This window comes from Alligator mississippiensis, chromosome 10, assembly GCF_030867095.1.
Source record: "Alligator mississippiensis isolate rAllMis1 chromosome 10, rAllMis1, whole genome shotgun sequence".
NCBI lineage: Eukaryota > Metazoa > Chordata > Crocodylia > Alligatoridae > Alligator > Alligator mississippiensis.
In genome coordinates this window covers 16,921,710-16,947,912 of record NC_081833.1, presented here as the reverse complement: position 1 = coordinate 16,947,912, position 26,203 = coordinate 16,921,710, and the positions used below count along the sequence as shown (strand labels likewise).

The 26,203-nt window shown below is 48.9% G+C and overlaps 1 long non-coding RNA gene across 3 annotated transcripts in view; it reads right to left on the bottom strand.

The window, feature by feature from the left end:
• Positions 1–21,536, bottom strand: part of LOC132243443 (uncharacterized) — a 39,006-nt gene extending 17,470 nt beyond the window's left edge. Inside the window, exons 1-3 of one of the 3 annotated variants that reach the window (XR_009455020.1) lie at positions 21,227–21,536; positions 5,943–6,059; positions 5,184–5,349 (exon numbers count right to left, since the gene is read on the bottom strand). This is a non-coding gene — a long non-coding RNA (uncharacterized LOC132243443). The remainder of the gene's footprint in view (positions 1–5,183; positions 5,350–5,942; positions 6,060–21,226) is intronic. The other 2 variants (XR_009455022.1, XR_009455021.1) reach the window with 2 other exon arrangements.
• Positions 21,537–26,203: the final 4,667 nt, after the last annotated feature.

Genomic DNA, 26,203 nt, shown 5'->3' with positions numbered 1-26,203 from the left:
TGGTTTCCTGGAAACAACTAGCAGTGGCGCAGCTTGTGCCACCACTGGTTGTCCACGGGGAATGCTTGCACCATGCGTGCTCCAACAAGTTACCCTGTGAGCAGTAGGGGAGTCTGGGTCCAGCAATGGGCTGGCCCCAGCAGTCTCATCTGGGGTCTTCCCAGGGCAGCAGCAGCAGCGACTCTGCTGCACAGAGCCTGGCTGGCAGGAAACTCCTCTCCCTCCTGCCATTTCTACCTATGTCCTCATGCTCATTCTGGGTGATGAGATAATTTTTTCAGTGTCCTGTTTAGGAAGGGGTTTCTACTCTCATTACTGCCTGCATGCAATGTGACCAATTCCCCACACACGTGAGACTAGCATTTCTCTTCCTACAATGTTTAATGCTGTCCCCGGCTTTCCTGCACAGTGTGTGCTGCTGGTGGTATTTCCAGGGCCTGATTTTTCAGGGTAAAATTGTTCAGCTTTCTTCACTGGAGACAGAAAAGTTCACTGTCATCTCCAGCAGTACCAACAGTGCCTGCGGTATGGGTCACTCATTCAGCAAGCCCCACAGGTCTGGGCCCCGGCTGAATTTAAGCTACAGGAATATTAACCCTCATATTGGAACATTAACCCTCCTTTTACTGCCTGACCTGGTATTAAGAGAAGAGGGAAGTGCTTTGCACCTCTCCTCCAGGGAGCTATATCACTGCGTAAGGAATGGTGCATCCATTTCATTTATTAAAGAAGTAAAGGGTGCTTTGATAGTTTTATCACTTATAACTATAGCAGAGAGGTCTGAAATGCTGCCCAACTACCCTTGGTCAGGGGCAGGAGGGGTCATGGGAAAGTGTTGTTTGATCCTGAAGTATCAGGTATTTTCCCTTAGTATTCGGGGCTTGGTGCGAAATGAGCTCCCCCAAATCTTCAAGTGAATCTGAGTCCAATCCCTCAGGCTTCCCCAGGTATTACCTGGAAGCTGGGAGCCCCTGGTGATTTCCTCTGGGGCCCATTACTTGGATCGAATTTGTCCTGGAGTTTCCACAGGTTTCTGCCGCACCACAGCATCTCTGGCAGCACCGGGAAAGTGGCGATTACCGTCTGATTTGACTCTTAGATCCTTCTTAGCCTGAAGAACTGCAGCTGCACTTGCTCCTCTCCTACAGCCCCACACCTCTGCGGGACAGCTGCCCTGACCAGGCCACTAACACGCCAGCACACTTTGGTGTTGTCTCAATTTGATGGGGAAAGTGCTCAGATACCGGGCTGATGGGCCATAGCATGAAAGCATAAGATCAGGTGTGATGGTCATTATACAGACAAACAGGACAGGGACTTGGGCCTGGCTCCAGACAGTGCGTCGGGGCTGGAGCTGGGAATCAAGCCATGGCTTCTGCCTCCCAGCGCATAGACTTTGACAAACACACCACGCTTCCTCTAAAACGGTCTGCCTGGGACATCCTGTGTCCATGTCTCTAAAGTCACCTACGATCTGTCCTTTCTCCTAAGAGGCACTCGGGTCCACTGACACGTGCAGAAAATCCTGGGGACTTAAATGGCTGCAGGGAGGCAAGTCTGTGTGGGGAGTCAGGGCTCAAGATAAGGAACCAGGACATTATTTTGTGGATGGCTGTGGATTATTTGGTACGCCCAGGCAAGTCAGGGTGAGAGCTGGCTGTAAATGCAACACTTGCCATTTAGGGGAGCTCGTCACTAAGGATGCACAAGTAGATCCCTTGTAATGAAGTCAAAGGGTGATGTTACTTTGAGAAGATTTTCATTGAGGCCTTTGGGCTCTGACTCCAATAAAACATCTCTCCGTCCTCCCACAGCAGGATGAACTGCCATACACGCAGTCATCATGCTCCTCCCTGCCCCTGGGAGAACAGGCTGGGAACAGAAGACAGGAAGTGTCGTGAGCTGTGGATCCTCTCGCCCCGGCGGAGACGCGCACACTTCCACGCACAGAAGCTCCTCTCAGCTGGCGCATGGCAGGGGCTTCCTGGCAGGACCCTCTCTAGGGGCTCGCTGAGGTCATCCCCCCGGGTACTGCTCCTTGAATGATCAGTGCCTTGGGGCAGCAGCTGTTTGTCTAGTCTGTGTCTACACAGCAGGGAGAACAGCGGGGTCATGTCCATGCCGGGGGTCCCTGAGACATGGCAGTAATATAAATCAGGGCTGTCGAGCTGGCAGCCCCCCGCTCCCACCTGCCACTGCTCCCCTCATTGCTCTGGCTGCTGCTACAGCTGAGGTCTCCGGGCTCTCCTCTTTGGGGGGCAGGATGGTGTATTATAGTGTGATACGGAGCAGTCTGCAGGACCGGGGGGCTACGGCACAGTACAATGTGGACTCACATCCGAGGAGGGGAGGGGGGCTGTGGCCCCATTGGAGCAACCCCCACTGTGTACTTTGCACACCCCTGACACAAATAATACTCCAAATGTTGCTTGCTGAGCAATGTCTATCTAGGGACCTGGTCTCAGAGAAAAAACGTGTTCAAACTGAGTCCTGAGCTGCCCCTTCTCTCTGCCCTGGCTGTGCTATGAGTCCACAAGGCACTGGCGAAGGTCACCGCTCAAGGAGCAGGTCTGTGTCAAAACATCAGTGCTTTATGTCTCCATCTCTCACTTCTGCTCCATGAGGTTTCTCCAGCAACTAGATCATTGCTCTGGCGTCTAAGGACGCCTGTACAGGAGCAGAGACTGCTCCAATGAGCTGTAATTCCAGCACATCACATCAGACTTGTTTAATAATTACTGCAGCTCATCAATCACGCTTCAGATGAAACACCCCCACTGCCATATTGAAGCTTTGGGATGCTGATATGCAAGATGCTTTGGGAACTTTAATCAGAGCAGCTCTTGGAGCCACTCTAATTAAAGCACTCCCGCCCCGCTCCTGGGGCACGTGTGTCAACGCCCTAATCTCCCCGTAATCAGAGCAGGAGTTTCTGACTGGAAACATTTCTGGAGGCCTGTGGAAGGCCTATGGGTGTGGAAATGGGCAGCAGGGGGTCCCGGCTGTGGGGTTTTTATATTATCTCCTTGTAAAACAAACAGGGCAGTTTCCCCAGGTCCTCTGTCCTCCCTTAAGCGACCACAATATGGGCCGACACCAGTGCACATGGGAGGAGCACGGGCCGCAGAGTCCCTCCCTTCTCCTCCGGGGTTTTCTCATCCACAGGAATAAGGTGCCAGCAGCAGCCAGTGAGCAGAGGGCAGATTTACATGAAGGGGCCGATCTCAGCTGTGGGCATTTAAAGAGACTTGAATGGTCCCAGCCAGCGACTGGTTTCCTTGAGGAGGCAGAGCTGGTCTGCATTTCCACCATGACCTTGGCCCCGCTCCTCCTCGTATTGCTCATGTGCTGCTCAGGTGCTGAAATGGGGTTTTGTCCCCTGGCTGCCTGCAGATCTTGATACGAGGGGTTATTTCATGCCTGTGTGTTCTCTCTTGTTCCAGGTTGTCTTGCTCAGACCGCGCCGACTCAGCCGCCTTCGGTGTCCGTCTCTCCCTTACAAACTTCTACACTCACCTGCACGGGGAGTAGCATTGTTAGCTACGGAGCGAATTGGTACCAACAGAAACCTGGGAGTGCCCCCCTGACCGTTATGGATGATTATAATAACAGACCCTCCGGTATCTCGGACCGGTTCTCTCGTTCCAAGTCTGGTAACACGGCCACATTGACCATCACTGGAGTCCAAGCCCAGGACGAGGCTGATTATTACTGCAGTGCTTATGATAGTGGCAGTAGCTCTCCACACAATGACACAGTGCAATGGGGAAGTGAGACACAAACCTCCTGTTACAAAGGGAGCGGGTCACACTGTTTCTTTAGTGATCGTTCCTGTCAGAACGGGGACATGTGAGAAATGAGAGTGATTCCAATCAACCCTGAATCTTTTCCAGCCACCAGAGGATTTGTCTTCTCACTCACTTCCTTGGAGGTCTGGGTACACAGGATGATTGTCCCAGAAGATTTTCCTCGAAGGAGGGGGAGAGAGGCTGGGAGAAGGGTGATAGTTGAGAGAAGGGGGATTTACCTTTCTGCCCTCAAAACAATTGTGAAAGAAAGCAATGTGATCGACTGTGGCCTGGGTGAATGTCACTACAGTCACTGCTGCTTGTTCAGATGTTGACTGCAGTTAAGCCACGGTGGGGTCAAAACTGCAGGGATGGTAGCCCATGTGGAGGGCACAAATCCTGCCCAATTTCAGGGAGGTAGGTGCAGGGGTGTGGAGGAAACTGCACCTCAAGCTGCGGACCAGCAAAACTCATGGCATGGGTGACACTGTGCTAAGGCGCAGCAGGGTGAAAGCCGAGGCTATGAATTTTGCCGGCTGTCGAGGAGCTCGGTGCAGGGCTTCTGGGTTCTGGAGCCTGCACCTCTGGCTGCTGACAGGCAAACTCGTGTCATGGGTGCTTGTGCAACTGTGTCTATCTTGGGGCTTGGGTGGGAGGGGACGGGGGTGTGCGGTTGAAGCTACTGCAGGCCTGGCTGCTAGGCTACTGTGTTACCAATGAACAAAGATTCAGTCAGGGACCAGCTCAGCACACAGGAGCTAGCTAGTATCTACTAGATAACGAGTTACCAAGAAAGGATTAACACCTACAAATCCACAGACTAAGGAGAGGAAATAATCACTACAGAGCCGAACTGCTTCTGCTTCAAGACAGAGACAGTCAGTGGCACAAGTAGCCATGTCACGGACTTGTCCTACCATCACTGCAATGAAAGCCCTCCCAGCCATACCCACGATGTGGTGATTTCCCTCCATGTGATATACTGATATGATACACTGCTCATTTTACGGGGGAGGAAACTGAGGCTCAGAGATGTATCCTGGGCCCAGTCGCACTGAACATCTCTGGTAGTTTAAATCAAACCTCTGCCTTCTGCCCCCAATATCCTCCCCTCGCACAGGGACCTGCCTCCCCTCACAACAGCTTTCACTGGACTTCCTGCCCACACTTCTCCTTTCTCAGCTATGATCCGTCCCTTTGTTGTTTTTCTTTTCTTGGAGCCGTGGCATTTCCAGATACACTTTAGAAATGCCCGTGTCCTGCCCCTGAGCACTGGGCTCTGGTGATTAAGTGGGCATCAGGGTGTCCTGGGCGGTGGGAGAGGAAACTAAAGGAAAACCCAGGTAGTTATTTTACATTTTGTTGCACAGAGAAACACCCTGGCCTGGGTCTCACCTCACTAACTCCAGGTTCACACCACTTTTCTTTCTTAACTTGAGAGGCCGCAATCCTGCCATCACTGCAAAGCAAGTCCTCCCAGCTTTACCCATGATCTGGTGATTTCCTTCCATCTGCTGCTGAAGGCTGGTCTCCAAGAGTGGACCTCTGGTCTTGGAAGGAGCTAAAGAGCAGGGAAATAAGAGTAGGACCAGAAGGCCTAGGAGACAGAAAAATTCCCCTCACATAGTTTAGCTTCATTATAAGTCAGGATAATCACACTGTGGTCCCCCATATCCTCCTTATCTCCCATCTCTGAAGAGTATGTAGTTGAGTTCATTTCCACTTTTCTGTGATCTCATTATACTGAAGCAAGAAACCTTTTTTTGCCTGTCCCTCCTCCAATGTGAGGCTTCTCCATATGGCAAAAAGCCCCTTTTGCAGTATTTGCCCCCTTTTCAAGATGCTTTCTCTTTTCTACCTTTTCTTCCTTCCTCCCTCTTCTTCTTTTATTAGATTATTATCATTTTTATAGAATATACGGTGCACTTGTAATAAAAAATATAGTTTGTAGATGCTTTTATGGGTATAAAATAGTATTCTGCATCAGTATCTCTACATCCCCGTTAAAGGTACAGAAGACACAGTTTGAACTAATCAATGCCTAAGACCACTCTTGGGACTGAATACTCCCCTGATCAACTGCCCCTAGAGCCCTATTCATCACAGCACTGAATTAATCAAACTTCATCAATGGACTCCCACGACTTCACTTACCTGTGGACGTGACCCCTGGGGCTGACAGCTGCCATCCAGCAACCACAAAGAGGGATGTCCCATGAGTTCAACAATCCCTGGTTTGGGTAATCCCGAAATTTGGGGAGTAAACAAAATCTGCCAGAGAGGGATAAAAGGCAGTGAAGAATGACCCTCAATGGCACCCTCTTTGACCTGACCAGCACCCTGCCTGCCCACCCAGAAGGACCAGCCAGCAACCTGCTCCTGAAGCAACATCTCACTGAAAGAAGCCTCGACTGGTCATTGACGGCAGACTCTAGCACTTGGGGATAGGTATATCTTGACACCAGTGCTTAGCGCTCATACCTAGCTACTATGAGTATGTGTGTGTGCGTGAATGCGTGCGTGTTTGAGGGGATCAGCCCCAAGATTTATGATCTGACTTTTGCATCCATTTAATAAACTGGAATTTGTTGATGACCCTGTGAGTTGGTCCTTTTCAGCCAACAATACATGCACAAGGGACTTCAGCAGCACATTAGCAATGGGGAATTATGTTTGAAGGGGCCGGTGTCAGGTCTCAGGCTTTGGGAGAGACTCAGAAGGTCCCCTCAAGACCTGGAGAACATCCTCTTCTTCTCAGAGTCCACCAGGGACACGCTGCCTCACCTCTCTAAGTGCTGGTATAATCCCAAATTGTTTGGACAGTTCGGTCATCAGCAGGGCCTAGACTGAGGTCACTAGAGGTATAAGGGCAGCCTCTGAGGTGTGATTTGCCAGGTCCCAGTATCCCACCTGAGCAGCCTCTAGTGTCTCTGCTGCATTTAAGCAAGGGCTGGAGAGGAACCTCAATGCTGGGAACCAGCGTCTGAATATCCTTGGTGACTCCCACATTACAGCTGGTGCAGAGACACGGTTGACATTTCCCTTTCCTTTTCCCACGTGTGTCTGTTGCATGTCCAACAGGGCATTCAGCATTCATCAAGGCAGACACAGCTCATTGACTCTTGTAATAAAAGTTGAATGTTAGATGTTGCTGGGAGAAGCAATATACCATCACCACCATTGTCATCAACATCCTCCTCTCCAGTATCCCTCAGGTTACTCCCTGGTCCTGTTCTCTCCCCAGGGTCGATACTGCTGGAACATCAGGTTGGGCACAGGAATAAAGCAAGTGTAGTGAAATGTGGATCCTGTCAAGCCCCATGGGATACATCTTGCAACAGCTTTCACTCCCAGCAGATTCCCAGATGGATGCTCTTTAAGGACGTCCACTCACATCCTGCTACTTGCATGAGTATCAATTAGGAGAAGGAGCAATTAGGAAAGGTATCTAGGCATGCAGGAAGACTTTTACTAGGGACTCTGCAAGGGAAGTGGAGGACAGGGAAAAGTGATAGTTGAAACTCATACCAATTCCCCTTTAGGCTTTTACACCAGGGAAAGGATTAATTGGGACTTCAGTGTGACTTGCTTCTGGGCTACTGCCATCCCCTTGTGCTTATTAAGATATTGCACATCTCCACAGGGCCATGGGAAGCAGTGCAGAGGCATTTCCATGTGGGGAATATCACAGAGAACAGTGACACCCATGAGCAGATGTAGGATTTTGACAAGGGGAGGAGGGTGCAGATGTTGTGGTTCCTCTTCCCAAATAATACAACACAGTGTTCTCCAGGTAAAATTGAACTAGAAGCAGGAAGAATGTATACTGGTACCAGTACAAACAGGGCAGTGCCCCCCTACTACTCATATATTACACCACCAGCAGACCCTCGGCATCCCTGATGGGTTCTCTGGTTTCAAGTCAGAGAACGTGGTCACATTGACCATCATTGGAGTCCAAGCTCAGGACGAGGCTGACTATTACTGTCATAGCAACAAGGCTCACAGTGATCCAGTGTGTTGCAGAAGTGAGACACAAACCTCCTGTCATGAAAAGAGAATGGCCCAACTCTGAACTTGTTCAGAGGGCTCCAGGCAGTTGTGGAATTCATCACACAGCCCTGGTCTCCTTCAATCTAAGAGTTTACACCTTGCACCCTTGCTTTTGAAGAGCACACAGAACCAGTCTGGCATCCTCGGGGCGGCTGCACAAGGTTTCCACTCATTGCTTCAGAAAGACCTCATAGCTCTTTACAGAACTTGACTCCATTCACACGGGGAAACACACTCACTGACAACAGCAACACAGTTCCTTTAATTGCTGGAGTCCCTTCTGGCAGAGCCGGTACATCTTTAGACCCTCCGCTCCCCATGTCTTTAACCTCAATTCACACAGGTCTTTCACACAAGAAAAGCTTATTGAGGGTGTCCGGTCAGGTCGTGAGATTTGCTAGCGGCACAGGAATGCTGCGGTTAATGTCCAAAGACAAACTTCCGTAGCACCGGCACACAATGCAGTTACTCACCATTAGACCGAACGTCGGGGTTCCTTGCGGGGGAGACTCCAGCATTGTACATGTACACACACTATGGCCATAAAAGTTGTAAGTTTCCAGACAAATGGAATCGGTATACCAGAGATGATTCTAGCTTGCAGTTTCCCTTGGAGGGAACATTTGATTTAAGTAAAATCCTTCATCTCCGTGGAGCCCTTGAATCAAGAGACAGTAAAACGCCACAGACTCAGTGGGACACATTTTTTTGATTAGTATGCAGAAGCTTCCAAAAGACGTCAAGAATCTCAAGTTTGGAGCCTTAAGGACTCCCAAGAAAAACTAAAATCTCAGATAAAAGAATTAAAACAGAAAAATGCACCAATAGGGGATCCTCCATCAACAACAACATCAGCACCAACACAACTTTATCCACAATTGAGTGAGAATGAATCTGTAGAAGACATAACTGATTTTTTTAGTGTGCCACCCCCATACCAGTCCCAGGAGATTCCTAAACCTTGTTAAGCAATTCCCCAATATCAGGGAAGAACCCCAGAAGTTTAGAGAGGAATTTGAAACTGTTATCAATTGTTATGAGCCAACATGGGTGGATTTAAACCAATTAATGAGAAGTGTTCTGCCCTCCGAGGTCCGTAAATGCCTCATCGCACAGGCTAATTGGCCTCCTCAAGATCCCAGAATGAGAGGTCTCTTAGTAGGTGCCCGAGAATGCCTTCTTGAGTCTGTGCTTAAATTCTGCCCCAGGAAAACTGACGGGGCCAAAATAAATAACTGTAAGCAAAATAAAAGGAGAATCCCCAGCAGACTACATGGATCGCTTGAAACTCGTATTTGAAATACATTCTGGCTTTGAAGATGCAGCTGAAACTGCCCCAGAAGCAGTTGCCACCGCTCTTGTCTAAGGACTTCTTTCTGAAGTCCAGGAATAGCTGCGTACAATTGCTGTAGGTTGGCAAACTAAGATGCTTACAGAATTAGTCACCATTGCTAATCACTGTACAGCCTGCCAAGAAAAGAAATAGAGGACATAATATTTAAAGAAAATTCTGTGCTTGTGCAGTACATTGATGATCTGCTCTTAGCATCTACCTCCCTTAAAGCTGGTAAAGCTGATTCTTTAACTCTCTTCATGCTGTAGCTGCAGCTGCTATTATTGTTGAACTGTCCTGTACCCTTGTATTAGGTTCTCCCCTTACTGTTGCTGTCCCACACGCTGTAGCAGACCTTTTACTAAAAACTAAAACTCAACACCTGTCAAATGTTAGATTGACTTAGTACGAAATTTTGCTTCTTTCTGCTGGAAATATTACTTTAACTAGATGCCCTGTTTTAAACCCTGGCTCCCTGTTGCCTACCTCTTCAGATGGTGAACCCCACGATTGTATTGCTGTTACTGCCCACCTATCAATGGCCCGCACTGATCTAAAGGACACCCCCTTGCAAAACCCAAATCTAGTATTTATGTTGATGGATCATGTCAAAGAAACTCAAAAGGTTCTCTTGTTGCAGGATATGCAGTATGTTCCCAATATGATGTTATAGAAAACCATCACTTGCCCAATATGTGTTCAGCTCCAGGGCTTGCACCCTAGCCTCTGGTACCTCTCTTAATATTTACACTGATTCTCGCTATGCCTTTGGTATTGTACACGACTATGGTCAACTTTGGAAGCAAAGAGGCTTCCTCACGTCAAAAGGTGCCAAAGTTAGTAATGGTTCATTTGTTAATGCCTTGTTAAATGCTTTACAGTTATCTTCTGCTGTTGCTATTATTAAATGCCAAGCTCACCAGAAACCTTATGATGATGTTACATGTGGGAATGCTCTGGCAGACTCCGCTGCCAAAGCTGTGGCTATTTCCACTCCTCAGACTACATCTGTGTTTTTGTCTATCTCAACTAACCAGTCTCCATTGGCGTCTTCATGACATTGCCCTCCTCCAAGATCAGGCTCCAGAACCAGAAAAATATACATGGAGACTGGCTGGGTGTTTGTTACACCCTGACCATTTGTGGCGCTCCCGGATGGCAGCCTGGTTGCCCCAATGGTCCTTCTTCCCTATCTTGCTCGCATACACCACGGCATATCACACATGAGCAAAGAGTGGATAATAGAAGCTGTTAAGCTTGATTGGTTTGCTCCAACTTTTTCATCTGTGGCTCAACAATACTGTTATACCTGCCCTATTTGTCAAGCCCATAATGTGGGAAAACCTGTAAAAACAAAAAAAAGCAGCACATTCCCAACCTTGGGGGCCGTCTGTAAATTTACAAATAGATTTTATTCAAATGCATAAATGTTGTTCTTAAGAATATGTTCTTGTTATTGTATGTATGTTTTCTGGATGGGTAGAAGCTTACCCATGTGCAAAAGCTGATTCCACCACTGTGAGCAAAAAGTTGCTCAGAGACTTTATTCCAAGGTTTGGTATTCCTTTATCCATAAACTCCAGTAGAGGAACTCATTTTACTGGGCCGATAATGAAAGAAGTCTGCAAAGTCCTGCAAGTCCAGCAGAACTTTCATTGCCCATACTATCAACAGGCCTCAAACCAAGTGAACGTCAAAATGGCATTTAAAAAAATTAACTGGCCAAAATTTGTGCTGAAACTCTCTTGAAATGGCCAGTTGCACTTCCCATAGCCCTTATGAGTATGAGATCTGCTGTCAATCGAAAAACCGGACTTAGCCCACATGAAATCCTGATGGGAAGACCCATGAGGCTCCCAGCCTCACCACCTGTTGCCTCCCACTTTTGTGATATACATCTACTTGATGGTACTATTTTAGACTACTGTACGGCACTAATGAAGTGTGTTAAGGCTTTTCATTCACAGGTACAAACAGCTGTCCCCAAGGAACCAGATGAGCCGTGCCAGTCCAGCCTGCCTGGTGACTGGGTCCATGTAAAAGTCCATCAACGGAAGTCATCGCTGGAACCCCGCTGGAAAGGCCCATTCCAGGTACTCCTGACAACCAACACTGCAATAAAGTGTCAAGGACTCCAACCGTGGATCCATGCTTCACACACTAAGAAAACATCAGCCCCGTTAGACTTAGAGTCTCCTCCATATCAACCTTGTAATCAGCCTCCACAGACTGGTAGTGAGCCTGGCGCTGCCAACAGGAGAGCTCAAGACCAGTAGTGAACCAAGTGCCTACTGGTGAAGAGGATTTGCTACTACAGAGCGAAGAAAATGTACCCCAACAACACCATTATGCCTTTTGGAAAAGGAAACAGGCCTCTACCTAGTTCCTGGTTCCTGAGGTGGGGTTGGTTAGTTGTGACTTGGGTACTTCTCAGTCTTTCCTTTTAGATCATCGTATATGAACTTAAAGACTTACCAGCTAAAAGAAACTTCGTAAATCAGACTAGACTTCAAAACAGGTCAAAAAGATCACTCCCACACTGGCATGCTCACCAAAACGCTTTTCTTCAACTGTCTTATCAATATGCAAAGGATTTAAATGTTTCTAAATGTTGAGTATGTCCGCACTTGCCTAGTCGTACAATGACAGGGGTGCACATGATTGCTTTATCCCTTAATTGGACAGACTTTTGTGATATATATGTTAAAATAGTGAAAAAGTAAACAGAAAGAAGAATTAGAAATTAAAATGCCCATGGCTATAATTATCTAATATGTTGGGCCAAAAAGGCCCAAAAGGTGGGGAATGTGGAAATAAGTTTAACCAGGCCTCTTACTTAACTAAGAAGAAAGAGAAAGAGAAGAGACAAAGATGCTGATGCTGATGCTATGTGTTTCAAAATGTTCTAAGATAAGGAAAAACCTTCATGCCTTGTTTTGTCTGTGTGCAGATGTTAACCTCCTCCTTTCCAGGAACCAAAAAAAACCCCTAAAAAAACACAACAGTGATAGCTGTTCCCAAAACACAACGTGTTTTCGGAAGAAGTAAACTGCTTACGTGTGACAAACGAATGATCAACATCTTTCTGTTTCTCTCAAGGTGCTTTGTCTGAACCCTGAATCTTTTCTCGCTGTCTAAAGTATAAATAAGCTTGTAAACTTGTAGAGGTCAGAGTTCCTTTGAGACCCCTCCTTGCAATCACTTGTATAGCTTTAAATAAACCTAGATGGCTCTGCCAATTCTAATACAACTACAACGCGAAGTTTGATTTCTTCCACACGGTAAAGAGGGGACAAGCAGGATGGAGGCAGGGGAACGAGCCGTTCTGTCTCCCAAGAAACTGTTCCTGTGAGGTGTGACAAAAAGGTTACTGCCTCTCCATCCCCGTGGTGATGTCACTGTCATGGAGAGGGTGGGAGGCAGAAGAGAAGAGGAAAACTGGACCTGTGTGACTCCATAATTATCTTTGCTTGAAGACTGTAGATCATGAATGGTGTCCCATTCCCTTGCCTGCCTGGCTCTGTGTTGTTACTCCAGCCTGTCCTGCAGTCTCTGTGTGCCAGGGAGGTTGTCAGCCGGGAGTCTGTATCCCAGATGGATCCTTAGGGGAGTGGATTAGCCCAACCCTAGACGAGCAATCCAGGTGGTTTCTCCGATTGGATATAACTTCCCCATGTGCATGGCACTGGGAACAGCTCCCCTGCCTGCTGCATTTCAGAGAGGAGACACAGATATTCCTGTGCTAATGGAGGCTAAGGAGCTTCGCTGCCTGGCAGGCAATGTCCTGTGTAACTATGCAGTGGAGAGGCTGCAACCACCTCTTCGGCCACCTGGTGACAAATGAAATGGCAATGGAAAAGCTTTCTCTGGTCCTGATGGGGAAAAACCATCTCAGTATCTTCCCAGCCTCTTCTATTTGGTTTCTACTTGCATTGTGTCCTTACCTGTCTGTCAGTCTGGGTGTCCCAGGTTATGGCTGCTACATGACCTCAAGCAAGTACAGGGGGAGCGAAACTAGTCTCTTCTGTTTTGGCCCTAACCTCATGGCAGAGGGGCAGTGGCGCAAGATACGACAATCTCTGAGTTTTCCGGTGATGCTTTTTAATTTGATTAGGTAACACCCAACAACATTTGGTCTTCATGGGCCCGAAGGTGAGGTCATTTGAAAGCACTGCGCTTCAGCCAAAGGGGCTCCTTCTGATGGGACCTTAGTGATGAGGTCACGAAAAGTTACTTAAGAGCCCTTATTCCTGGAAGACGGGGAGAGGACCATATTAGGTAACATGTGAGCAACAGACTAGGCAGAGACGGGGATCTCGCAGGAAACTCACTGACAAACTATGAACTGCCGCCTCCAGAGGAAAGCTAATCAGCTACTGGATGCTACGTGTGAATAACTTACTTGAACTTTATCTAGAAATTCAACTTGCTGTAAAGAAGATGCGTGTTCAAAGGCTACACAGCTACACTGTTTGCTCTCAGGTTATTGTTTGATACCTCTCTATCCTGTACCCAGGGGACACAGGGCCTGGAAACAGCCCCGAACCCTGGGTGGTGGGAGCGGTGACCCCAAGATAGTGGGTGTGCTCCAGGAAGGAGGTCGGGCAGACGTGAGGCGCCCCTGGGGAGGCACTCGGACCTTCATAGGGGGTTGGATGCAGTGAGGTGTGTACCTCAGCACAGCAGCAAATCGTACTGGCTAACCAACTGAGCGTGGTGGCATCTGGCCTTTCCACATCATATTTCTGGGCTTTGGTGTCACATGAGCTCTTAAAATCAGTAGCTAAAGTAGAATCTGATCCTTTGGCCTTCCCACAGCCTTATCTGGAAAGCAGGGCCCCCAGTGATTCCCCCTTTGGAGCCGTTAGTTGGTCCGGCTTTGTCCAGAGGTTGCAGAGCAGGAACAGAGGGTGTCAAGGCCCTCTCCAATCTGCAGGGACATGCACAGTGCGTTGAGTAGTAGACTGGGCTACCATTGTGAGTAGAAACACCAGGGGGCAATCTGTACCCATAAATTGTCAAGAAAAGGAGGAAATCTGTTCCAGTGACCATGGAGGACATAAGCTGCACAGGGCCAGGAGTGCATCTGAGTGGATTGTGAATGATTCAAGATTTCCAGCACCCATGGAAAGCAGATTAAAAGGCCTTTTCATGCAAAGGATGCACAAATACACAGAGCTGTGACAGCCCCTTGCGGAGCGGGAATGCCTGCTCACAAAACTTGGGAATGGGACAATACCCTTGTCCCTCAAATAAGTGATTATAAAAGAAAAGAAATAACACAGCGAGCAGAGAAATGAAACTCTTCCACAACTCGCATGCAGCTGCAAATACTTCTAAGATTGATTCAACTCACAGACCTCTGTCACACTTCCTTGAGATGCCTTGAATCATTTTTCTAGATGCTGATAGAGGCTGAATACCAGAGGTGTCAATGTGAGATCAGAGTGATTCCTCGTGTTTTGAAGTCCAACGGACCTTCTTTGAGGTGAGACCCACTGTCCACCTCTAGTCCACAGTCCCAAGGACAGAGTCACCTCTCAGGTAACATGTCCTTGTTAAGCAGAGATCGTTGCTCCAGTTTCTAATCTCCAATGTATATTGACATGGGAGTTTCTGACCAGAAACAGTGGACGAAGCATGTAAAATGGTTCTTGGTGAGGAAACAGGCAGCAAGGGGTCCTGGGCTGTGGAGTTTCTTTAATTATCTCCTTGTAAAAAAAAAAAACCAGAGCAGTTTCCCCAGGTCCTCTGTCCTCCCTAGAGTGGCCACAATATGGGCTGACGCCAGCCCGCATGGGAGGAGCACGGGCCGCAGAGTCTCTCCCTTTTCCTCCTGGCTTTTCTCATCTGCAGAAATAAAGTGCCAGCAGCAGCCAGTGAGCAGAGGGCAGATTTACATGAAGGGGCTGATCTCAGCTGTGGGCATTTATAGAGACTTGAATGGTCCCAGCCAGCGACTGGTTTCCTTGAGGAGGAAGAGCAGGTCTGGATTTCCACCATGGCCTTGGCCCCGCTCCTCCTCGTATTGCTCATGTGCTGCTCAGGTGCTGAAATGGGGGTTTTGTCCCCTCGCTTCCTGCAGATCTCGATACAAAGGGTTATTTCATGCCTGTGTGTTCTCTCTTGTTACAGGTTGTCTTGCTTAGACCGCGCCGACTCAGTCACCTTTGGCGTCTGTCTCTCCCGGACAAACTGCTACGCTCACCTGCACGGGCAGTAGCATTGGTAGCTATGGAGCGAGTTGGTTCCAACAGAAACCTGGGAGTGCCCCCCTGCTCGTTATGTACAATAATAATAACAGACCCTCCGGTATCTCGGACCGGTTCTCTCGTTCCAAGTCCGGTAACACGGCCACATTGACCATCACTGGAGTCCAAGCCCAGGACGAGGCTGATTATTACTACAGCACTTATGCTAGTGGCAGTAGCTCTCCACACAATGACACAGGGCAATGGGGAAGTGCAACACAAACCTCTTGTTACAAAGGGAGCGGGTTGCACTGTGTCTTGAGATTTCGTTCCTGTCAGAAAGGAGACATGTGCGAAATGAGAGTGATTCCTATCAACCCTGAATCCTTTCCAGCCCCCAAAGTATTTGCCCTCTCATTTGCTTCCTTGGAGGTCTGGGTACACAGGATGATTGTCCCAGAAGCATTGCACGGAGAGAGGGGCTGGGAAATGGGTGATATTTGTAAGAAGGAGGATTCACCTTTTTTGCCTTCAAAACAATTGTGAAAGAAAGCAATGTGATCTCACTGTGCCCTGGTTCCATGTCACTACGGTCACTGCTGCTTGTTCAGATGTTGGCCGTCTCCCAGTGTGAACATCTTTTGAAAATGTAAAAGTGTGACACACTCTCACCTTCCCCAAGCCCTCCATCCCATTCGCAACCCCCCGCAGATGTCACAACCAGAACAGAGCTGAGCAGAGCCCATGGGGGTGGGGGGGCGGGTGGATGTGGGCTGTTGTCTACAGGATCCAGCATGTGTGATCCCGTGCTGCACAGCAGACAAACCTGATGTTGCTGCTATCACCAGAAATCCTGTGCCAGCCATGCTACCATGGCAAAGCTCCCCTTCCTCGCCCAGCAGCAGAGCGCAGCACAACTCAGCACTGTCGCCACCCCTGTTAATGCCAAAAGGAAACCACAATTTCCCTACAGTTTTCCACAGCGGGTGGGAAACCCGAATCCCTGCACATGATAGTGGGAGGATAGCTCCTATGGTTTCACTGTGTGGAGGGGAACCTGGGACAAATATCATCCTGGAGTCATTCAGTGCAGGATAGGAACTTGATTTTCACCCTTTCAGATTGTCCTACCCAGTTAGGGATGTGTGGTCACACTTGTGTTTGCACCACACCCAGGGCAAGCAGCATGGAGGCCTTGAGCAGTGACACATCCTTGTGCTCAGAAGTCAAGTGTAAAAACCAGCCTCTTCCTTTTTAATCCTCGTATCCACCCCTCTGCCTGGAAGCCAGTGGCCCATAAACAAAAGCAGAACAACGAATCAAAGGAATAGGAAATTGTCACAGTATCTAAGAATAAATACAAATACAGGATTACTCTCAAAGTTTGTAACTTGTAAAGGGGAATAGTGTCACATGCCCCACTAGGGACTTGGGAGATCATACCAGTTTCATGAGGAAGGTGCTCAGGTACTGGTTTCAGGGATGAGAGGAGTCCACAAGATATGATACGCTGCTCATTTCATGTCGGAGGAAGCCGAGGATCAGAGATGTATCCTGGGCCCAGTCGTACAGAACATCTCTGGTAGTTTACATCAAACCTCTGCCTTCTGCCTCAAGGGTCCTCCCTTCGCACACGGACCTGCCTCCCCCCACAACAGCCTCATTGGAGTCCCTTTTCCCACCTCTCCTTTATCAGCTATGATCTGTCCCTTCACCCCTTTTCTTTTCCTGGAGCCGTGGCATTTCTAGCCGCACCTCAGAAATATCCCTGTCCTGCCTCAGAGAAGTGGGCTTTGGTGATTAAGTGGGCATCAGGGTGTCACAATCCTGATTCACACATGTGAGAGTGGGAGGAAAATAGGGACCCTAAATCTCCCCCTTCTCCCCATGACTTTTCTAATCTAAGGGAGGGAGATGTGAGCAGAGCCAGTAAGCAGAGGGCAGCTTTCAAACATTTTAGCCACAAAGCATCTCTCAGAGAATGCCAGCCTTTTATTTTCTTGAAAAACTGCAGCTGACAGAGGGAATGCATCTCTTCTTCAGTGAGAGCACCCATTGCTTCAGGGAAAGAACATGAAATGCGATTGTAGTCCCCCAAAGCAAGACCTGGTGGCAGCTGTAGCAGTTGGCAGCACAAGGAGCTCTGCCCTCAGCATCCATCAAGGCAGACACACAGCTCATTGGCTCTTGTAATAAAAGTTGAAGGTTAGATGTTGCTGGGAGAAGCTTTATACTCAGATATTTTGGTCCTATTTTCCATGAGGAAATCTTTGTCTGTCCTCAGGAGGTTTTCCCCACAAAATACCATCAACACCCTTGTCATCATCATCCTCCTCTCCATTATCTCTCAGGTTGCTCCCTGTTCCTGTTCTCTCCCCAGGGTCACTACTGCTGGAACATCAGGTTGGGCACAGGAATAAAGCAAGTGTAGTGAGATGTGGGTCCTCTCAAGCCCCATGAGGCACATCCTGAACAGCTTTCACTCCCAGGAGATTCCCAGATGGATTCTCACTAAGGATGTCCACTCACATCCTGCTACTTGGATGAGGGGCAATTAGGAGCAGGGACTGTCTGTCTGGCTTGTGTCTACACACCACCAGGCATCGAGTGGTTGTATCCATGGCTGGGGTCCCTGAGTCCCATGTGCATTATAAATAATACTCATAATGGTTCATGCTAGGGTCATGTGACCTTCCCTCTCTGGGTGGAGCCCACCCTTTAATGGGACAGGAGGTGGGTTTTATGCATCTGAGATTATCTTCCCATCAGTTGGTGTAAATTGGAGCCTCATAACAAGTGGTTAAAATCACTTTAAAGTGTTAACATGAGAACAATTCAGCAGCTAAGAGCTCCAGAAGCCACACACAATTACAGTGGAACAAGGCCCTATCACTGATTAACATTTGAGCAGTTCAAAGTGTATTGTGTAAAAATTCCCAAAGGTTCCCAAGTGCAGTACCAATGCTGATGAGATTATTTTAATCAAATGGTGTTAAGAAGCTTTTATGGCTGTAGCGGCTCTAGAGGATTCAGTGACCCAGAACATGTCCTTTGCTCTAGGGTGATTAGGAATTACAGTTAGCATTAGGGGCTATAGGCTCTACAGGCAGGATAGAGAAGGAAGGAAGGGAGGGGGTGTGGTGCTCTTTGTCAAAGAGCAATACACATCTTCTGCCAGTGAAATGGGGTCAGAGGAGGGGCAAGCTGAAGTGCTCTGGGTCAAGATACAAGGGGGTTGTGGAGAGAGGGATTTAACGGTGGGGTCTACTACAGACCCCCCCAACCAAGGGAGGAGCTGGACCGGGAATTTTCGGGCCAGCTTGCAGAAGCACTTAAGGCAAGGGATATAGTTGTCATGGGTGATCTAAATTACACGGACATCTGCTGGGAGGAGCAGTCAGCCATGTCGGACCGTTCCAGAAGGTTCCTGTCCGAGATACAGGACCTCCACTTCACCCAGGAGGTGCACAGTCCCACCAGAGGAAATGCCCTGTTGGACCTGGTCCTGGTCACAGACAATGATCTGGTAAGGGGGCTCCAGGTCCTTGACCGCCTGGGTGATAGCGCTCATCGCTTGTTGGAATTCACCATCCAACACAGGGTGTCAAGGGCCTGCAGCAAGGCGGTAGCCCTAGACTTCAAGAGGGCCAACTTCAACGAGTTGAGGAGATTGGTGGGAGAGGCGCTGGGGTTCTGGAGGTCAGGGGAACTCAGTGCCCAAGATGAGTGGTCGTTTCTTAAGGAGGCGATACTCAGGGCCCAAGGGGTGACGATCCCAACAAGAAGCAAAGTGGGCAGGAGTGCCCGAAAGCCTCCCTGGCTCACCAAGGAAGTCCAGGAATGCCTGGTTGCCAAAAAGGCAGCGTACACCCAGTGGAAAGGGGGGGCTATCTCCAAAGAAGAGAATACCTCCACTGCTCGGGCCTGTAGGGAGCAGTTAGGAAAGCTAAGGTGGACATAGAGTTAGGACTAGCGTCCAAGATCAAAGATAATAAAAAATCCTTTTTAAAATATATAGGGAGGATGAAGAAGGCACCGGGAAATGTGGGGCTCCTGCAAGATGCGCTGGGCATTCTGGTGGTTGCGCCAGAGGAGAAGGCAGACATCTTTAACAAATTCTTCACCTCCGTTTTCTTGTGCAGGGACCGGGACTCCTCCACCGTGTGTCAAGACGGAATCGAGGGGAACGCCTCGAGGAGGACCGTGTTAGAGTGCTTCTGGAGGGGCTGGACGTGTTCAAGTAAACAGGTCCAGATGCTCTCCACCCCAGGGTGTTGAGGGAGCTAGCAGGGGTTATTGCTGGGCCCTTAGCACAGCTTTACGAGTGCTCGGGGTGCTCAGGCCAGGTGCCAGATGACTGGAAGATAGCCAATGTGGCCCCATCTTTAAGAAAGGGAGGAGGGAGGACTCGGGCAACTATAGGCCTGTCAGTCTTACCTCAATCCTGGGGAAACTTTTTGAGAAGATCATCAAGGAGCACATCTGTGATGGGCCAGCATCGGGGATGATGCTGAGGGGCAACCAGCACGGTTTCATTAGGGGCAGGTCATGTCAGACCAACCTGACTGCCTTTTACAATCAGGTCACAAAAGCGTTGGATGCAGGTGTCGCCGTGGATGTAGTCTTTCTGGATTTCAGCAAGGCCTTTGACACTGTCTCCTACCCCATCCTCATTAAAAAAATAGGCGACTGTGGCATCAATGCCTACATGGTCAGATGGATTGCTAATTCGCTGAAGCGTCATATTCAGAGGGTGGTGGTGGACGGGTCATATTCAACCTGGGGGGAAGTGGGCAGCGGAGTGCCCCAGGGCTCGGTCCTTGGGCCCGCACCGTTCAATTTCTTTATCAGCGATTTGGATGACGGGGTGAAAAGCAACCTGTTCAAATTTGCTGATGATACTAAAATTTGGGCTGAGGTGGGCACATTAGCAGGGAGGGAAAGACTGAAGCAAGACCTGGATAGTTTGCAGGGGTGGGCTAACAAAAACAGGATGCGTTTCAATACAGACAAGTGCAAGGTGCTGCACTTGGGCAGTAGTAACCAGCAGCACACTTATAAGATGGGAAACTCCCTTCTTGAGAGCACAGAGGCAGAAAGGGATCTTGGAGTCATCATTGACTCCAGGATGAACACGGGCTGATAATGCAAGGTCATGGTCGACAGGGATAACCGGACCCTATCGTGCATCCACAGGTGCATCTCAAGTAGGGCCAAGGACGTGATCCTCCCCATCTACGCGACACTGGCCAGGCCAAAGCTGGAGTACTGTGTCCAGTTCTGGACACCCCACTTCAAGAGGGATGTGGACAACATTGAGAGGGTCCAGAGGAGGTCCACCCTCATGATCCGGGGACAGCAGGGCAGACCCTACAATGAGAGGCTACGGGACCTGAACCTGTTCAGCCTTTGCAAGAGAGGGATGAGGGGGGACCTTGTGACCATCTATAAACTCACTAGGGGGGACCAGAAGGGTTTGGGGGGACCTTGTTTCCCCTAGCGCCCTCCTGAGATAACAAGCAATAATGGCCACAAGTTGTTGAAGAGTAGGTTTAGATTAGACAGCCATAGGAACTACTTCACAGTCAGGGTGGCTAGGATCTGGAACCAACTTCCAAGGGAAATGGTGCTGGCTCCTACCCTGGGGGTCTTTAAGAAGCGGCTCGAGGTCTACCTGCCTGGGGTCACTTGAGCCCAGGTTCCCTCCTGACCAGGTACTGGGTTGGACTTGAAGATCAACAAGGTCCCTTCCGACCCTGCTTCTATGATACTATGATTCTATGAAATATTAGAAAGTGCACACCCTGAATCCGGTGATCACCGACAGCATATGAAGAACACCATGACATCAATAAAATTACCTTCAATTTTACACCATGGTACAGAGGGAAGAAGGAGGTTCAGAGTTCCCCATCAGAGGGCATCAGATCGGTGAGTGTGGTACGTTTCTAGGAGCCAGTGTGAGGGGAGCAGACTTGCATGAAGAGGCTGTTCTCAGCTCTGTTGGATTTGAGGAGTCAAATTGTCTCAGCCAAGCTGGTCTGGATTCCCACTATGGCCAGGGTCCCATTCCTTCTTTCAGTGCTCACATACTGCTCTGGTATTATAATGCATTTTGTTTCTCACTTGGCTGCCTAGAGATCTTGGTAACTGAAGTTAAAGTTAAACCAAGTCTTTCTATAAATTTAGGTTGTTCTTCTCTTCTAGGTTCCCTGGCCCAGTACGTGATGACGCAGTCACCTTCGGTGTCTGTCTCACCCGGTCAAACTGCTAAACTGACCTCCACAGGAAGAAATGTGGGTAGCTACAGTGTGACTTGAGACCAACAGAAACTTGGCAGCGTTCCCCTGCTGCTTATATACAGCGATAGCATCCGAGGATCAGACATCTCTGACCAACTTCTTGCTCCAAATCTGGGAACACGGCCACATTAACCATCACTGGAGTCCAAGCCCAGGACGAGGCTGACTATTACTGCCAGGCATGGCATAGTGACAGCAGAGCTTGAAACAGTGACACAGGGCAATGGGGAAGTGAGACACAAACGTGTGCAACCAAACAGAGCTGGTTGGCTGTTTTCCAAGTCAGAGCTCTTGTCAGAAATGGGGGAAGGGGAACAAGTGCGACTGATTCAATGAACCACAAAACGTTCACAGTCACCTGAGAAGACAGATCCTCAGTCACCCCCAAGAGGTCCGGGCATGCAGGAAGACTTCTACTAGGGACTCTGCAGGAGAAGTGGAGGGCAGGGAACAGTGATAGTTGAAACTCATACCAATTCCCCTTTAGGCTTTTACACCAGGGAAAGGAATAATTGGGACTTCAGTGTGGCTTCCCTCTGGGCTACTGTCATCCCCTTTTGCTTATTAATATATTGCAAGTCTACACAATGCTTGCCGGAAGCAGTGCAGAGGCATTTCCATGTGGGGAATATCACAGAGAACAGTGACGCCCATGGACAGATGTAGGATGTTGAAAATGGAGAAGGGTGCAGATGGTGTGGTTCCTCATTCCATATAACACAACACCGGTTTCTGCAGGTAAAATTGAACTAGAAGCGTTACTAGGGGTCCAGAGCTATATTGCTCAATTTAATTTCTGTTTTTGCTACCATCCAACTTTATTACAATGAGCTAAAAACATTCTGTAGGGCCGTGAGACAGGAACTACAGTACCAGGAGCAGCTAAGAGCAGAATTGCAGAAGAAAGGAGGAGTGAAAGATCCAGGCCATTAAAAAGAGAGAAGGTCATTAACACGTGTCACCCAGGAGTCTGTATCCTAGATGGGCCCTTAGAAGAGAGGATAAGCCCAACCCTAAGAGAGCAATCCAGGTGGTTTCTCCCATTGGATCTAACTACCCCCAGGTGCATGGCAGTGGGAAAACCTCCCCTGCCTGCTGCATTTCAGAGAGGAGACACAGATATTCCTGTGCTAATGGAGGCTAAGGAGCTTCACTGCCTGGCAGGCAATGTCCTGTGTAACTATACAGTGGAGAGGCTGCAACCACCTCTTCTGCCACCTGGTGACAAAGGAAATGGCAATGGAAAAGCTTTCTCTGGTCCTGATGGTCAGAAAAAGCCATTTCAGTATCTTCCTAGCCTCTTCTATTAGGTTTCTACTTGCCATTGTCTCCTTACCTGTCTGTCAATCTGGGTGCCCAAGGTTATGGCTACTACAGGACTTCAAGAGGTATAGGGGGAGCGAAATTAGTCTCTTTTGTTTTAGCCCCATCCTCATGGCAGAGGGACAGTGATTCAAGAGATGTCAATCTGTGAGTTGTCCAATGAGGCTTTTTAAATTGATTGGGTAACACTCAAAAACATCTGGTCTTCACAGGCCCCAAATGTCAGTGCATTTGAAAGCACTGGACATCAGCCAACAGGGCTGCTTCTGGTGCAAACTTAGTGATGAGGTCACACAAAGTTATTCAAGAGCCCTTCTTCCTGGAAGAACTGCCTGCCTCCAGAGGAAAGCTCAGTCAGACTCTGGATGACACTTGTGAGTAATTTACCTGAACCTTATCTAGAAATATAGCTTGCTGTAAAGAAGATGCACATTCAAAGGCTACCCAGCTACACTGTTTGCTGTCAAGTTACTCTGTGATACCTCTCTATCCTGTACCCTTCCCCAAGTCTCCTCTCTGCAACCAATAGAGTTCTCCACTGTACCAAGTGTGGTGGGCTCACTGGTGAGGGTTTGGGCATGCCTTTTGTATTGCCTTGGCTCCGATGACCAAGGGAGGCTACTTTTTGTGGTTCAGGCTAAAGGAAGCACCCCAAGTCCTAGCAGTGGGTCAAGCACACTCAAGGACTAAGGCCTGTGTACCCCAGGGGGCATAAGGTCCGGAAACAGTCCCGAACCCAGGGTGGTGGGAGCGGTGACCCCAGGATAGTGGGTGTGCTCCAGGAAGGGGGGCGGTCAGATGTGAGGTGCCCCTGGGGAGGCAATCAGAGCTTGTTAGGAGGTCGGACGCAGTGAGGTGGGTGCCTCAGCACAGGAGCACCTCCTACTGGCCAGCCACACTGAGCCTGGTGGTATCTGGACTTTCCACATCGTATTTCTGGGGTTTAGTGTCACATCAGTTCTTAAAATCAGTAGCTAAAGTAGATTCTGATCTTTCGGGCTTCCCACAGTCTTATCTGGAAAGCAGGGCCCCCAGTGATTCCCACTTTGGAGCCGTTAGTTGGTCCAGCTTTGTCCAGAGGTTGCAGAGCTGGACCAGAGGGTGTCAAACCCCTCTGCAATCTGCAGGGACAGGCACAGTGTGATGGGTAGTAGACTGGGCTACCATTGTGAGTAGAAACACCAGGGGGCAATCTGTACCCATAAATTGTCAAAAAAACGAGGAAGTCTGTGTTTGTTCCAGTGATCATGGAGGACACAAGCTGCACAGAGCCAGGAGTGCATCTGGGGGGATTGTGAATGATTCAAGATTTCCAGGACCCGTGGAAAGCAGATGCAAAGGCCTTTTCATGCAAAGGACATGCAGACCGAGCTGTGACAGCCCCTTGCAGGGCAGGAATGCCTGCTCACAAAATGTGGGAATGGGACAACACCCTTGTCCCTAAGACAAGTGAATGTAAAAGAAAAAAAAAATTACACAACGAGCAGAGAAATGAAACTTGTCTACCACATGACATATATCCACACCAAATTTTAATCTTAAAAATCTAAAAATGCTACAGTCTTCTCTTAGGACTCTATTATTGTGTTAATTTTTTTAAAACAGGTCATATTTCCAGCTCCTCTCTCTTCTTTCAATGCAAGCTCTGTCCCTATTCCTGGTTTCTCCCCATTCCACTGTTTCTCTGTTGGAGATCAGGGATGAGAACAGAGGGTTGTGAATACGGGAAAAGTAAGCGCTGTTAGGCATCGATCAGCTTAAGGCTTTTAAGAAACTCACATACAGCTGCAAATACTTCTAAGATTGATTCAACTCACAGATCTCTCAGTCACACTTTCTTGTGATGCCTTCAATTATTTTTCTAGATGCTGATAGAGGCTGAATACCAGAGGTGTCAATGTGAGATCAGAGTGATGCCTCATATTTTGAGTCCAGTGGACCTTCTTTGAGGTGAGACCCACTGTCCGCCTCTAGTCCACAGTGCCAAGAACAGGGTCACCTCTCAGGTAACACGTCCTTGTTAAGCAGAGATCGTTGCTTCAGTCTCTAATCTCCCATGTAGTTCGACACGGGAGTTTCTGACCAGAAACAATGGAAGAGGCCTGTGAAGTGGTTCTGGGTGAGGAAATGGGCAGCAGAGTATCCTTGGCTGTGCATTTTCTTTTGTTATCTCCTTGTAAAAAAACAAAACAAACCAGGGCAGTTTCCCCAGGTCCTCTCTCCTCCCTTGAGTGACCATAATATGGGCTGACACCAGTGCACATGGGAGGAGCACCGGCCGCAGAGTCCCTTCCTTCCCCACTGGGGTTTTCACATCTACAGGAATAAGGTGCCAGCAGCAGCCAGTGAGCGGAGGGCAGATTTACATGAAGGGGCCGATCTCAGCTGTGGGCATTTAAAGAGACTTGAATGGTCCCAGCCAGCGACTGGTTTCCTTGAGCAGGCAGAGCTGGTCTGCATTTCCACCATGGCCTTGGCCCCGCTCCTCCTCGTATTGCTCATGTGCTACTCAGGTGCTGAAATGGGGGTTTTGTCCCCTGGCTGCCTGCAGATCTCGATACGAGGGGTTATTTCATGTCTGTGTGTTCTCTCTTGTTACAGGTTGTCTTGCTCAGACCGCGCCGACTCAGCCGCCTTCGGTGTCTGTCTCTCCCGGACAAACCGCTACGCTCACCTGCACGGGCAGTAGCATTGGTAGCTACGGAGCGGGTTGGTACCAACAGAAACCTGGGAGTGCCCCCCTGACCGTTATGTACAGCAATAATAACAGACCCTCCGGTATCTCGGAGCGGTTCTCTGGTTCCAAGTCCGGTAACACGGCCACATTGACCATCACTGGAGTCCAAGCCCAGGACGAGGCTGATTATTATTGCAGCACTTATGATAGTGGCAGTAGCTCTCCACACAATGACACAGTGCAATGGGGAAGTGCGACACAAACCTCCTGTTACCAAGGGAGCGGGTCGCACTGTTTCTTTAGTGACCGTTCCTGTCAGAAAGGGGACATGTGAGAAATGAGAGTGATTCCTATCAACCCTGAATCCTTTCCAGCCACCAGAGGATTTGTCTTCTCACTCACTTCCTTGGAGGTCTGGGTACACAGGGTGATTGTCCCAGAAGCTTTGCAGGGACAGTGGGGGCTGGGAGAAGGGTGAGAGTTGAGAGAAGGAGGATTCGCATTCCTGCCTTCAAAACAATTGTGAAAGGAAGCAA